Source organism: Protopterus annectens, chromosome 3.part0, assembly GCF_019279795.1.
Source record: "Protopterus annectens isolate FY-2018-M chromosome 3.part0, PAN1.0, whole genome shotgun sequence".
Lineage (NCBI taxonomy): Eukaryota > Metazoa > Chordata > Ceratodontiformes > Protopteridae > Protopterus > Protopterus annectens.
In genome coordinates, this window is record NC_056731.1 from 781,941,299 (window position 1) to 781,957,707 (window position 16,409).

General features: G+C 39.1%; 1 protein-coding gene across 1 annotated transcript in view; it reads left to right on the top strand.

Moving 5' to 3' along the window:
* CEP72 (centrosomal protein 72) overlaps positions 1-16,409 on the top strand; it is a 1,336,989-nt gene that overhangs the window by 220,398 nt on the left and 1,100,182 nt on the right. The gene's annotated exons all lie outside the window — the stretch shown is intronic.

Consider the following 16,409-nt stretch of genomic DNA (forward strand, 5'->3'; position numbering starts at 1 on the left):
CTCTACATCTTTTAGATGTTCATAGACAATTGCGGTTCCCCCTGCACAGGACTTCATAATTTAGGAAATCGAATCAACTTTTTATATCTTATTCCGAGACCAGAAAGGGATTACTGGTCTCAGTCACATTGTCCAGATGGCTTGCCCTTTGTATATATCATACCTACTCCTCAAAAAGCAAACCTCTTCCATTTTCTGTCGCACACTCCACTAGATCAGTTGCAACCTCAGCAGCCTTTCAATCAAGAATGTTATGGGATAGTATCTGTGCTGCAGCAACATGGCTAAGCTGCGTAAATTTATTGCTTATTACAAAGTGGATTTGGCCTCCAGGGCTTCCTTTGGTTCTGTGGTTCTGAGGAATATTCTTCCATGAGCCACTCTGGGATTATGTTGCTTGGGAAGTGGTCCCATCAGTGAGAATAAAGGCGAGATTGACAACAACACATAACAAAGTTATGTTCTTACCATGAAGTTTCATGTGCATTGTCCATCTTGACCTTTATTCCCACAATCCACCATCCAAGCCCCCTTCCAGAACTCCTGGAAGATCGAGTAGACATTGGTTTTGGAATCTCCATAGCCTCAGAGACACTGGTATTATCCTAGAAAATGTCTGTTTTTAGTGTACAAATTATTTACTTTCTGGATGGGCAAACAAGATCTAAGGAAGCTGGGGAACTGCATTATGAGTAGGGAAGGAGGCCCACAAGCTTTGTTGAAGACTTCAAGCTATTGGAATGGCTGAGAAGGATCCGACCCATCAGTGTGAATAAAGGTCGAGATGGACAACACACATGAAATGTTATGGTAAGAACATAACTTCTTTTTCACAGGCCTAAAATGTGAATATATCCTAGACTGGGGGTGAAATATAACGAATATAAACAGATGCTACTACACTAGTTAGAAACAACTCTGTTGGCAAATACAGTAGGAGCTAAAATAAGGCAGCTAGCTGTCTAGTTGAAGATGTAGTTTTATCCAGGAGTATGTGTTTAAAGTAAGCATCAAAACACCATTGTGATGAGAACTTAACTAGTACAAAAATGTGGCCTTTAATCTGGTTTGAAAATCATCCCTACACCCAAGTAGAGTTTGCTTATTTGCAGATTTTCAGCATAGTCCATTATAATGAGAGGAAATGCACCAAAGAGTTTCAATTGTACAACAAAGTGTATCCATTTCTCCCTCCCCCTACACCCCCCCGTGTTTCTTGGTGTGCTTTTTATGCCACTGTGCGGACATTTTTTGCTGTTGTTCCTAGCACTGTCCTTTCAGGGCTCAGCCTCCAGCAGAAAAACTCTGAAGGGTTTGGCACCCAAACTTGTCTTTTAGTCAGCTTAACTCAAGCTGCTTGTCAGTTTGGACGTGTGGAAGGTACCCATAAGCTTTGGAAGCTGGACAGCTATTATATCCTTGACAGGATATAACCCATATAACTAAGGCCACTGCTGCAGTGATCAGTATAATGAACAGTATTGAAAAGCTGCAATGTTATACCAAAAATTAAAATGTAGAGTCCACACCATCAAAGTGATCTGAGGTTGTAATTTAATAACAGAAGTTAAAGTGACATGAGCAAAACTGCATAAACCGACAAGTGCTTGAGAGGGGATATGAGAGGGGATAGGGTAGAACACACAATTATGATAGAACTGCAGCCTCAGGTACACAACAGGCTATCGCAGTACATGCCTCATGCCTGCAAAATAAACACCAAAACATCATACTGGTGGTAACTTAACTAAGGCATAAAATGAGGACAATAATTTAGTTTAACATGTATCATTATTCTAAAGAGAGAATTTTAAGTGTAGACTTTCAACATAGTCCTGAAAGAAAAGCAATGGAAAACTGTAATTTAACACCAGAAATTATAATAAAAGCTTCCATGAAATGTAAAGTTTCTATAAAAGAAATGTCTTCCACTGAACAGCATGAATACTGGAAGAAAAACTTTTCTTATTAGAACTCTGACAGGGAGAAGAATTACCTTGCTTCCTACATTCACAGTTTTAGTGCAGCACACAGGCTAAGCCTCAGCATGGGACAGCTGATATGAAGCCCAACTACCAATTGCTTGATTATAGTCAGAAGCCACAGTCTGTCCACAGCTGAGCAGAATTAGTCCTGAGGCCTTGCCGTACTCCTCCACAGCATCGGCTGGCAGACACCATATGTAACTCCACCTGTTTGCTTTGATTTCTGTCACTAAGAATATGTGGCTCAGAACAGCAATGTCCAGCGGGTACTCTATCCCTGTTCAAAACTCCTCCATTCCACCTTCTTGCGTCATTGTCCCACCCTTGCAGAAAAGATTCAAAGAAAGGAGCTATCCACCCTCTTTTTAAAGTAGACTCCCACCAGGTCCCACCCAGAAGAGTTTAGATACTGTTCTGTTCTTTTTGGTTCCCCAGAAAGACAAAAGGACTGAAGCTAGTCCTAGATCTGTGTGATCTAAATGCCTTCATTCCTAAACCCTGTGGATGATGGTGCAGTGTGTTCTTCCCTGCTTATCAGAAGGAAGGAGAACAGCTGTTTTTTTTTACCTTTAAAATGCCTTCTTATACACCAGACTCCTAAAGAAATTCAGGAAGTATTAAAGTTCTAAGAAGGAAAGTGTCAGTACCAGTTCCAGATGCTCTCATTTGACTTCGTCACCCTAGGGTTTTCAACAAATTTTGTCTGTAGTTGTGCTTGCACTGATCACATTGAAAGGTAGAGTCTCAACTATGACCAAGGTGACCCAAGTTCGATTTAGTGGCATAAACTGTTAATGGCGCAGTTGGGGGGAAGATGTGTGCCCATTCTTGGGGAGTGGAAGATTTACCTGAATGCCCCTCTAAGCTGATTTCTGTTGTCATCAGGGGAGCAGGGCTGTGTCTTAGTCACCACAGAGGTGGACCAATACAACAGCAAGCCCATTTTACGTCCTACCCTGAGGTGTCAGCAGGTGTGCAGAAAGTTGGTAGGAACATAGGCATATAAATAAAAATACTCCTTGTCTGTTTTTGTGTCTGTGTGTGTGTATCTGTCTGTGTGTGTGATGCTTCTCTAGGGTGCTTCACTGCCCTCACTGGCTCCAGTCATGGGTCAGCGAGAGTACAGGGGTGTCTGGCTGGGTTTAGTAGACCCAGTGAATGAAGGGAATATCTGATGTATAGCCCAAAAATATTAAAAGAAATCACATCTGTAGTTGCAGGGAATGAAAATCTTCCCATACTTGGACAGCCCTACCTTGTTCCATTTTTGGTTTTGATTGCTTCCTGATGAGCCCTTCTAAAAACATTAAATTTCCTGGAAATATCAGTGAATAATATAAAATCTCAGTTGTTACCTTCTCATCTTGCTGACCCTAATGTGTGAATGCAGTTAAACACAACACATGTCTGCTTTAGAAATAGATGTTCTCTTTAAAGACTGTTGTATGCATGACCCTTCATTCCAACACTCTTCAGCTGAGATATGCTCCATGTCTTTGGAAATCATGGCTACAGCCATTCCTATAGTGTCAGTTCCATGTCTCACATAAAGGTGCTACAGTGGACAGTATGGACTCGGTTCCAGAATTCACATCTTGTGTCCCATTCTGTAAGAATTTGCAAAGCCTGCAAACATTGTCTACAGCTAATGGCAGTACTGGCCAATTTCTTCCACTTGCCATTTGCAGCAGTCTGTCATGGTGGGTGACACTGCCTTGGAGTGGAGGTATGGGAACTACAGGAGGCAGCTGTTCCGAGGTGTCTGGGTATCTCAAGAGTCCAACCTCCATGTCACTGTACTTGAGATTAGGGCAGTCTCTTATCACTTTATTGGTTCCTTAATATTTCCTTCCTCAGACCATGGTTGCTGTTCACTCTGACAACATGGCAGTAATTTGGTATATCAGTAAACAATGGGGACTTGATCTTATCCCTGTGATGAGAGGATGTGAGAGTCCAGGAATAGGCTATGCAATCCAGTTGACTCTTGGTGATCAGCCATGTTCCAGAGGAAGCCATTTCCCTTGTTGACAAGCTAAGTCACCTTTATTGATGTCTCATCAGTGGATCCCCAGCTTGTAAGTTGTTCATTCTTTGTGGCAAGCTGCAACACAGTCTGTTTGCATCTCCAAAAATGCAACAGATTCTCTCTCTCTCTCTCTCTCTCTCTCTCTCTCTCTCTCTGATGTCACTTGCAGAAGGTCATCCCTTGGATGCCATCATACAGATAGGGCTCATGGATGCCTTTATGCTTTTCCACATGTTTTCTATGAAGAATGTTTTCTAAAAAGCTAGAGTTCATACAGAAAAATTCTCCTTACAGCACTTACTGGCATTGGCAAACTTGGTTTTCTCTGCTTCACCCTTTTCTTATAGATAAAGGCTTACAATTATGACCCATCAGTTAATCCTGGACTCATCCTCTAATAAACCTCACCTCGACAGTCACTTAAGACTTGCAGCTTGGCTTCTGTAGTTGCATTAATTGCCAGTAATCCATCCTCATTTATGCAAGTGCCCAGATCTATTCCTCTCTTCAAAAGCCATCGATCAGAAGACTTGCAGAGGTAAATGGACTCATTTTCCAATGTGGGCTGCAGGTAGAGGTAGTGGTAGTAAACCCCTTTTCTTCTCCAGTCCCTTTACTTGTAGTTTGTTTTTTTGTTTAATTTTTTAAGCAGGATATAACTGCTCTTCTATCAAAGGCCATCTTGTAACAATTTCAGATTTCCTTTTGGGTTAGATTCTTCCTTTCTGTCTTGCCTTGTAATTCCTATGATCATGTGAAGTTAAGTTGAGTCCAGAGACCATTTGTACCTTGCTAATGCCCATCCTCAAGTTGTACCTCCCCTGTCTAGAAGGGCAAAGTAGGTGTATCCAGGGATGAATTTGTGGTTTCCCAATCGGTCATCATAGTTGGGTTGAAAGCATTTAAGAATATCCATTTGCTTGACATGTAGATGCAGTTTATTCCAGAGATACATTTGATAATAAATCTATCCCTCCATGAGTTTTGTTTATGATGGCAGAGATTTAAGTCTTTGGATGTAGTTTTTGTGGAGCATCTGGTCTTGCGGAGATGCAAGAGATTAAGTAGGGTTAGGTCCTTCATGGCACAGAAAACCAGCCACAGATCTCCATGTAATCATACACAATCTAGAGTATAGGGACAGGTTTTCAAGTCCCTCCTGTTAATCCAAGATCATTAAGCCAGTAATCTTCTTTGATAGGAATCCTTTGTCAGATTGATACCTGCATTGTAATCTGAAATTTGCTTAATCAGAGCTCCTTAAAGGACGACGATAACTTCTTTTGATCTGTGTGATGTGTCCTTGGATATCAATTGTGCTAAATAGAAGGATTTTGACTACTGATGCTACGTGGTGGCCAAAAGAGGGCCTTATCGACCTCGTACAAAGATCCCTGACTGCCTTGTCAGATTAAGAATGGGCTACTGGCTATACTGTACTCTGAGGGAGACTTTTTTGTTTGTCAAATTTGACAATGCTGCACTTTTTTGCATTTAATTTTAAACCATTTTCATTACCTCATTGGCTATTGTGATCCAGAGCTTTCTGTAATGATATCAGAGGATTTTTGACAATATTACCCAGTTTGCAAATATCCACAAACTTTTAGTTATCCATAAATGTGGGTCTGTGACTTGGAGGTTGGGGAAGTATGTGCCAAAAAGTAGGTGTCCCAGTACTGAGCCATGAGGTACACCACTAGTTGCTCTTTTACATTTTGAGCAGATACCTCCCACCTTAACCCAGTTTGGATTCGTGAAGGGCTAATCTTATCTCCTGAACCTGATTGACTTATTTGAATCAGTCTCCAGAGCTGTGGATAAGGGTAAGGTGGTCCACATAGCCTATCTGAACCTTGCCAAGGTCTTCTACACCACCCCCCACTCTGGAATCATAGATAAACTTACTAAACTGGACCTAAATCCCTACATCACTTGATGGGTTACCAACTGGCTTACTGACAGAATCCAGACTGTAAAAGTTGCCGACTCCAAATCCAGCTCTAGACAAGTGGAGTACCTCAGGGTTCAGTCCTGGGACCGCTCTTGTTTGACATCTACTTCTCTGAAGTACAGGCCAACACTAAGGGACTCTGGCTAACAAAGTTTGCAGATGACTGCAAACTGGGAGCCATAACTGAATTCCCAAATGATGTGGATATTCTACAAAAGGGCCTTACAGAAACAGGTGCTTGGTGCCAGAGCCATGGGCTCAAGCTTAATACCAAGAAATGTATATTTATCCCCTTTGGGAAAAAAACATGTACCCATGAATTACCACATAGGTGGCGGTACACTAAACACTGAATGTGTGATGAGAGTCTTGGGGACACAGGTGGACAGTGGTCTCACCTTCGATAACCACATCGCCACAACAGTCAGGAAATCCTTCTATGTGGCACACCTCATCATTAAGGGCTTTTCATCCAGAAAAAAGGAGGTCATTGTTCCACTGTACTCATCCCTCATTAGACCCATTATAGAGTACAATGGCCCGTTTGATATGGACCTCTCAAGACATCTGCAACAGCTGGAAAGGCTGCAGAAATACCTCATTAAAAGAATCATAGGCCTAAAGCAGATGCCCTATGCTGACAGTGTAAAAAAACTCCAGCTATACTCTGTGGCATATCGTCTACTCAGAGCTGATCTCTGCTTAACATACAAGGCCATGTCAAACCCTGAGCTGTTGGACTTGCTCCACTTAAAGAAATCCCAATCCCTTATAGCCACACACTCCAAGGATCTAAACCTTGTCATCACAATGAACAAAACATGCTGGAGGGATAGATTCCTGACCCAGAGACTCCCCATACTCTGGAATAGACTTGACCATAAATGTCAAGCAGAGGATCTCCTTGGCCCTCTTCAAAAGCAACCTTGACGATTGGATGGGAGATGGGAAATTCTCCCCGGGGATCATGTCAGTCACCCTGCTAGACAGGGGTCCAGGGAAGTAAATATTGTGGGAAGAAATATTCGAGGAATTGTTTGGCTAGGCTTGTATAGGCCCTAGGGCCAATAGCCTAGTACCAACCTATGAGTTATGTCATTCATCCTCTTAGCTCTCCATCTTTCCACTTAAGGGTCACCATTTAGGGCTTTTAGCTTGCTTACAGTGCTTTGACCAGATAAAAATAGGCTGTGTGAACAAAATAATCACTAACTACCTCTGTGACTTTGTTGAAGAAGTTTACTAAATTTAGTAGCTATGATCTACTGTTGCCAAAACCAAACTACTGAGGGTCAAACTAGATTAATTTTTTTTTTGATATTACAACGTTGAGGTGTGGAAATATTTTGACTTTTCATTGCAACCTATTTGAAAATATTTGAAGTTGCGGAATGTCACTTGGTTTCTTTATCTGTTTACACAAGAATATGTAACACTGTAAAGTTCTTTCTACTTATCTGTTTAATTTTGTGTTTCCCTAGCAATTGTTTAAACTTACTGTGTATTATCCAACTTAGTCTAAGCTAGTATTTTACTTGTTGTACTATGTATACCGCTGAACTAGTTATTTCTGTATTTTCAATGTGGAGATTTTCTACCTGGGCCTCTGCTGAAAAAGGACGTGTCCAGCCTGACTTACCCAGTAAACAAATGTTAAATAATAAAAAAAAAATATATATCATTGTTTATAAACTCAGATGTGGTACATTCCATAGTCTTGCAGATTAGACTAGTCAGGCTAATATGTATGCAGTTCCTGGCGTTGTGTTAAGATCACTCTTCCATGAATGCATCCCAATAGCAGTTCTGCATGCTTCCTGGATTTACCACATAGCTAAGCTTAAATTATATAAGTTTAGGAGGGTTCTACTTGGGTATGTTTGGTGCTATTTATTAGATATCTGGGTAAATTATCTGGACCCATGAAAATAGTATTTTATGGGTTTATAAAGTGCAGTTAGGATGTGTTCCTTTACAGTCTTGGCTTTGGGGGGGGGGGGGGGGGGTAGATTCGGGTATTTGCAGAGTGTTACTGGGATTGGCTTATTTCTTTTGAGTCAGAGTGGGTGGTGCTGTTTTGGATCAGTTTGGTACACTTTTAGGCATTATTTCTTAATTTTCTGATGGAACTGAAAAAGGATTTATACTTGTCCTTTGCTTCCAGTGCTAGTTTTACTTCATGTTTGACTTTAGTCTTTTTAGTGGAAGTTGGCATAATGGTTAAGGTTTTTACCTTAGAGACACAAGGTAAAGGGTTTGATTGTCATAGGGGGTAATTGGCTAGGCTTAAAGTGGCCTACAAGGGTGGTTAACCTGTTACTAATCTAAATAATCTATAATGGTAGCTTTTACTTCCTTGGTAGTGTTTTTAATGTAGTTTGTTTGAAAAGCCTTTCAGAAAAGTACCTGAGTTCTTTGAACCTCCCTCCTTTCTACAGTATTCCATACCACCCTAGGATTTGTATTTACTTCTGGAGAAATGTGCTTCACCTCCCTTTGAGCCAAACTCTCTAGCTGAATTAAATATTGTGCCTTGGATGGCTGTTTTTGTAGTGACAATACATCTCCTAGGAGAATTTCTGAGATGTCCTTCTTTAATACTGTTGCAGTATTCTTTACATAAGGGATCTTCTTCCAGGGATAACCCAACATCCGGCCATTATACCAAAGCCTTTAATGTTTACAGGCATCATAAGTCACACGTATGTTCCCCACCCAAGGCATAGGGCATAAAGGTGACATACTGATACACACACCTCAGAAATTCTTTGCCACCACTCCAAACGCCATCACTGAAGATCTGTCTGAGCACCCTTCTTCTTTTCTGGTTACCAAGCTGCTTTCAGATAAGTAGCAAACAACGACCACAGTATCCAAAAAGTTCTTTAATAAAATCTCTGACGTCTCGGCCAAAGCCTTCAAGGAGAATAAAATTGTATACAAGCACCCACATTTTATAACAAACTAGTAACTCAATTAAACAATTAAGCAATTAATTAAGCAACATTCTCAAATTGAACTCAGCATTGAGCCCACAAGGAGACATAGTTTTATACTTTAAAATAAGCAGAGCTTCTTTTTGCAGTAACACAGTTTTAACATCCTGCTGACAATACATTATTGGCTTAACTTGTTCTAAAATAGTGGCTTTTAAACCTTCACTATTTTTGTTATGACATTCTAAAAAATGCAAAGCTACAGGGCTTTCAATATTACCATTCTTAATGTCCCTTATATGCTCTAACAATCTCAGTTTGAAAGCCCTTTTTGTTTCTCCTATGTAATACATATTACATGGACAACATAGAGCATAAATAACCCCTACTGACTTACAACAAAACTGCTTAACAGGAGTAAACTTAACATCATTAATAAATGGAAAACAAGATGTAATATATTTGCAACCATTGCAATTTCCACAAGGGAAAGTGCCAACTTGGCATGGTTCTTTATATAATGAAGGTGGAGGCAAAATAAATTTACTTTTAACCAAAAATTGTTTTATATTTCTACCTCTCCGATAGGAAAATTGTAAATTAACATTCAGCCACTGTTCAACATTTTTGCAAGAAAGTAAAAAAGACCAAAATTGTTTTACTATATCAAGAAATTGAGAAGTAAAACAACCATAAGTGGTTACAAAATACATATTTTCCTTACAGTTATTATTACCATTATATTGAGCCACATTTTTGCAGGGAAAGTAACTATTTACACCATCAAAAAGCTTAACTCTTTTAACTAATTTATCAAAACATCTGTTTAAAATATCTTTGTTATATCCCCTATTCAAGAAAGATTCCACCAAAGTATTCATTTCTTGCTGAAAAATATCAGGTCTTCCACATAATCTATATGTACGTAACATTTCCCCATATGGTAAGGCATCCAACATATGAGGAGGATGACCACTAGTTCCATGTAAATAAAAATTAGTACCCACAAATTTTCTATTGATCGAAGTAATAATTTTAGTACCATTAGAAATATCGAGAATAGCATCCAAAAATGGGACAAGTCCCATTTTTAGACCATCAAAACTCATAGAAAATCTATTATGATTAATATCTTTAACAAATGCTTTAATGTCACTTTCATCAGCATCCACCAAGAATATTAGATCATCCACGAACCTATAATAAGATATTACATGGGTCTGAAAAAATCTATGCTTGTATATTGTTTCTAGTTCAAATAAACCCATAAATAAATTAGCATACATGGGGGCAAACAAAGCCCCCATGGCTGTACCCTGTAACTGATGATACAAAATCTCATTAAACTCAAAAAAGTTATGAGTCAAACAAAAATGAAGTAACTCTATAATAAATACTGTGACCGGATTGTCACCCAAAAAGTATCTAACAGCCTCAATGCCAAAAGGGTGTTTAATGTTGGTATAGAGGCTTTTAACATCAATAGTAAACCACGTCATCCTAGCATTTATTTTCACCCCTTTCATCTTATTCAGAAAATCAAAAACATCACAAATATATGATGGCAATTTGTATACAAAGGGAGCTAGAAATTGATGTAGAAAAATACCCAAATTATGCAAAAAATACAAAGAACCAGAAACAATAGGCCTCCCGGGGGGCCTAGACAGGTTTTTGTGTATTTTGGGTTGGCAATAAAAAAGAGCCATTTTTGAACCTTCTATCTGAAATTTCTTTTTAACATCAGTGGAACTAAAATAACCTAGCCTAACCCCTTTATTTAACAAATCTAAATATTCCTGAACTGATTTAAAATAAACATCTACAGATATAACTTTATAAGTGTTACTGTCATTTAAATGTTCCATACACATAGAAAAGTAAGATATAACTTTATAAGTGTTACTGTCATTTAAATGTTCCATACACATAGAAAAGTAATCAGCAGAATTCAAAACAACAAGCTTATTACCTTTATCAGAAGGTTTGAAAATTATGTCAGTTCTTTTACTGAGCCCAACTAAAGCTTGCCACTCATTCCATTGCAAGTTATAATCAACATTAGTTTTATTACTCATATATTTTTCATAATTGAGTTCAGTAAAAAAATTAACTAAACTAACAAACTGACATATGTCATTATTTAAATAACCAGGAATAAAATTACTAGTGGTGGGTATCTTAGTAGTGTCTAGCTGGCAATATGCATTAATAGCTTCATCTGAAAAACAAGAAAAATAACTATCACCAGAACTATTATTATCAAATGTATCAGCAGAATTTAAAGACGTCGAACAGTTACTAAAGAAATGTTTCAAATGTAACTTCCTGCCAAACACATACATATCTTTTTTAAGTTCATGAAGGGGATTAATAACTGTGGGGATAAATTTCAAACCCCTATTAAGTAAAGACATTTCAACACAGTTAAAATCATAACCAGATAAATTAATAACATAATCTGCAGTATTACAATACCTTAAATTATTTGATACATGTTCATTTTCTACCCCTCTTATATCCCCCATGTCCATAACGTTGTCCACCTGGAAAAGAAGATTGGTCCCATGTCCGTTTCTGTCCCTGTTGATGATGAAAAGAGGTAGCGGCCTCTCCACGAAATGTAGAGCGAAAGTTCTCCCTTTGTTGGGCCGCTGGTAATACTGGAAACTCAGTTTCATATTCTCCGTCTTCGTAAGGTGTATATCCCCCTTCCGACGCTGAAGACACATGAGAAACATTCATCTGTCTACCGGACTGAAACCTAACTTGTTTACGCACTTTCGTGCGTTGTGCTTTAGACAAAAAAGCCCGATTGGCTTCATAGTCACGCACATCACGGAGAAGTTTGCCTTTTTTACGCTCAACTAAAGTAGCTTCATATTCCTTGAGTTTCTGATTAGTTTGAGATAGAAACTCATCAAATATAGCCACAGAAACAGTACTGGATAAATCTGTATACATTTTTTTGATGTTATTACACAATTCTTTTTGTTTAAGTGAATCACGTTCAATAAGTATATGTAACCATTCAGTAACACAGACATGTGCAGCATTGACCCACCTCTTGTGAAAAACACAATCAGAGTACAAAGAAAGGTCAAATGGAGTAGAGGGGTCTTTAAAAACTCTGAGACCCCTGGGTGTTGTATCTGTCTCTATATATTTCTGAAGACCACATATATTATAAGTACAGCAGTTTCTTTCCACATTAGTTTCTCCAATTCCTCAAACAAAAGCTTGTTTTCCGCATTAACAGACAAAGGAATCTTCCTTCCAACACTGGAAAAGGGATTGGGAGACCGTCTTCTTCTTTCTTGAAAGCCCTGTAGCTTTGCATTTTTTAGAATATCATAACAAAAATAGTGAAGGTTTAAAAGCCACTATTTTAGAACAAGTTAAGCCAATAATGTATTGTTAGCAGGATGTTAAAACTGTGTTACTGCAAAAAGAAGCTCTGCTTATTTTAAAGTATAAAACTATGTCTCCTTGTGGGCTCAATGCTGAGTTCAATTGGAGAGTGTTGCTTAATTAATTGCTTAATTGTTTAATTGAGTTACTAGTTTGTTATAAAATGTGGGTGCTTGTATACAATTTTATTCTCCTTGAAGGCTTTGGCCGAGACGTCAGAGATTTTATTAAAGAACTTTTTGGATACTGTGGTCGTTGTTTGCTACTTGCTGCTTGCTACTGGGTGCCTTTTCGTTGTTTTTGATGCTTTCAGATAAGTGCCTAGTTGGGATCCTTCCTTATCCTCTCTTTTATTTTAATGCTGTTGGATTCTACCTCTCAAGCGGCTCACCACTCCATTAAGTGCAGTTATGATACAGTGGTAGCTTCTTCTAAGGCTACTGCATTTGGTTTTGTTCTGAGGCGTTAGTGTTGGCTTCATCTTTAGGCTTTGCCTGATGACATTAAGGCCAAATTATTGTATGCCCCTCTAGATAATAAAAATCTTTTTGGCTCTGCTGCTGAACTTTTTAAATCCCTCCAGGATAAGGGCAAGGCCTTGCAGGAGCAGACACATTTTTTTGTTTCTCCTATCCCTATATTTCAGAGGAATTACCATTACATATCTGCTTTTGTTCGCAGGCCGTCTCACCCTCCACCCAAGGGTAAAAAGGGCTCTAGACATGTACCACTTGCTAAGTCCATTCAGACTCCTGTTTCTAAGAAACCTCTCTTTCAGGACAAACCAAGTTCCATCTGACAATTTGCTTCCATTTTCCCTCTACCAAGTTCCCTTGTCCCTTTGTCTTTCCCTGTCTTTTCCAAATTGGTTAAGGATCACAACAGAGTCTTGGGTTCCGCCATCATCCAACAGGGATATTTCATGGTATGGAAGTATCTTGCTCCCTTTCTGGGCATCCCTTAATCTCCTCAAGAACCACCTCCTCTCTTTCCAAAAGTGCTTTATGCTCTTTTGGCCCAGGGCGCACCATTCAGGTTGTGCCCCCTGCCCAAGAAGGAAAGAGTTTTTATTCCAAAATATTTCTGGTTCCCATGAAGGAGGACACCTGAAGACCAATTCTGGACCTTTCTCAGCTCAACACCTTTCAAAAGGTTCCCTCCTTTTGGATGTTGTCCCTTTACCCTTTGTTCCCTCTTTTTCTTCATCTTCTTTCACAGGCATTTCTGGTCTCTCTGGATCTCATGGATGCCTACCTTCACATCCACATCCATCCCCTTTTCTGAAAGTTTTTGCATTTCTCTGTTTCTTCCTTGCATTTTCAGTTTTCTGCTTTACCCTTTGGCCTCTCTACCACCCCCAGGGTATTTACCAAATGCCTCGCTCTTTTCATTGCCTTTTGCAGGATGAAAGGTGTTCAGATCTTAACTTATTTGGACAATCTACTCATTCAGGCCTTCTCCCCCAAGGTTCTGCTTCAGGACCTCCAGTTTACATTTTCTCAATGTCCACAGGTCTCAAATCTTTATGCATAAGTTGTAAAGCCATGAATTTGAAAGTGTGTGCTGGATCATAACAATTAGCATGCTTTGCTAAAGCCCTCATACTTTTAGATATGAGTATATCATACACATGCTCATGGATCTGCTCTCTCAAGGACTGGTTAGTTTTTCCTACAAGGAAAGGTCCCTAAACATTTTGATAAACTTCTAGGGGCATCATTGCTCTTATAACACAACAAATGTTTAAGGGAGCTTGTTCACCCACAATTTCAGTTTGATTTTCTCATCAGCTGTAAGAATGGGCCAGTTCTTCTTAATCTCACAAACTGTGTTAACGTCACCAGAATAGAACAAGGAAATCCCAACATTGTCCTTGTTCTCAGGGTACTCTGTGTAACACCAGTCAAGCCATAGGCACCATTGTCAGAGGAGAAGTAAGGTCTAGCTCTATTGGCTCTCCTACTGTATACCTCACATATAGAGGTATCTACTTCCTTCCTTGAATAACCTCTTTTGACAAAATCAGTGTAATTCAATAACTGCATCATCTGCATCATCAAAATCACTATCTTCATTACTTAACCTGGATGACCTCATGCACTATCCCTTTAAAATATTCTTATATCTTGGGTGCATACCATTTCTATGGAGGGTATTATTCCTCTTACAGGGTTTCTTGTACACATCAGTAGTAAATTGCAGGTCTGCTGTCTTAGTAATTCTAACATCTAGAAAACAAATTTCAGACTGTGAGGAGCTGACCGTAAACCTCAAAGAGGTAGTCATCTCTGAGTATTTAACAAACTAAAATAATTATGCAGATGAACCATTCCATAGCAAAACTACATCATTGACATATCTTTTAGAAAATTTAATATATTGAGAATATAAATTACCTTCAAGTACTTGTGCTGTTTTCCAATATTTGCATAACTGTTGGCGCATACTATTCCCATAGCAACCCCTGAGCGTTGCAGGTAGTACTCCTATCACACGTTATTCTCATGGGCCAGCTCTAAGGGTGTCCAAATCAAATTAATCTGGCTATTAGAATAGTCACGGTTATGTGAAAGAAAAGATCTGATTAACTCGATCCCTATGTCATTAGGAATGACTGTAAAAAGAGAGCACACGTACAGAGTAACCATTATGCAACCATGGGTCTCTCTCTTGCTATCAATACATCGATACAAAGTTTGTAAAAACTGCTTCATATCCCTAAGAACAGAGGATATCTTACCCAAAACTGGTCGCAACTTTTTCTCTACATATATATATATATATATAGAGAGAGAGAGGGAGACTCAGTCAACCAACTATGGCCATATATTATCGGCCGCCTAGGTGGCCTTAAAGGATTCTTATGGATCTTGAGCATATATCATGTAGCATTGGAACTAATGGATGCTCTGCAAGCAAATATTTATAGAGACCATCAGAAATCAAGCTACATATAAATCAATGCATCTACTTGTTGGATGACTTTATCTACTTGAAATTTCTATAATCAGCATGTATGTGTTGCAGTCATCTAATATATCATTCATACTGTCATAATAAAAAGATTTGTTCATTATCACAGTTACACCACCTTTGTCCACTGGATGGATGTGTATGGCATCAAGTTCTTGTAGTTCTCTAATAGCTGCATACTTGCTTTGAGTTAAATTAAAGAACCGTTTACTACCTCATGTATCTGTCAAAGTATTAATTACATCTGTCTCACAAGTTCTGGAGAACGCTTCTAAAAGTGGATGTAGGGAGGGAACAAAAGTGCTCTTTTTCTTAAAGTCAATAGGTCTTGTATCATGTGGATAGATGCATTTAAGCATAACATTCCTAACAAATAACTTCAAATCTAGAACTACATCACCTGAGTCTGATTTGACTGATGGAGTGAAAGTCAAACCACAGTCCAAAAGGGAAGTCTGTTAGTCAGTCGGAGAGAAAAAAATGTTCCAAATCAGAAACCCTTCTCCTGGTCCCACACCTTCTTGGCTCCAATTCTTTGCACTCATTCTTCTGACAATTTCTGTCATTTCCTGCCCCGACTGTGTGATTGACCCAACCTGGACAAGTTCATATTCTTGACTGGGCCCAGTAAACTGGGAAAAAACTCTTGGTGGTAATGGTAGGGACCTTCCTGTGAACATCTGGTATAACATTGTGTTCCTCCACAGCTGATGTCTTCAGTAACCCAGCCCGTGGTTCATTCACTGTCCATCCCTGAAGCTGAGGGACCATCCTTATCTGAGACTTGTTCAGCTGAGGGGTTACCGCTGGGCAATGAAAAAACATTGCCAACCTTAAAATCTGCATGATCTGTCTCTAACTTCTTCTTCTTCTTTAAACTCTGCAGTCTCATGTCATAGTGTGCAACACTCCTGGAGGTCTCATCAAAGGCTAGCAGGCAAACATCCGTAGTATACTAGTAGTCAGCTGCTGTAACACCATCTTCACTCAATAATGAGTCCTCCATGGGCTTAAAGAACTCGGTCAAAAGTCTCATATAGTGAAGACTCATTCCAAGATTCAAAAATTGCCATTTCTTCAGAAGCTCTGAGTACAAATCCCCATACATCTGAACTTTAACA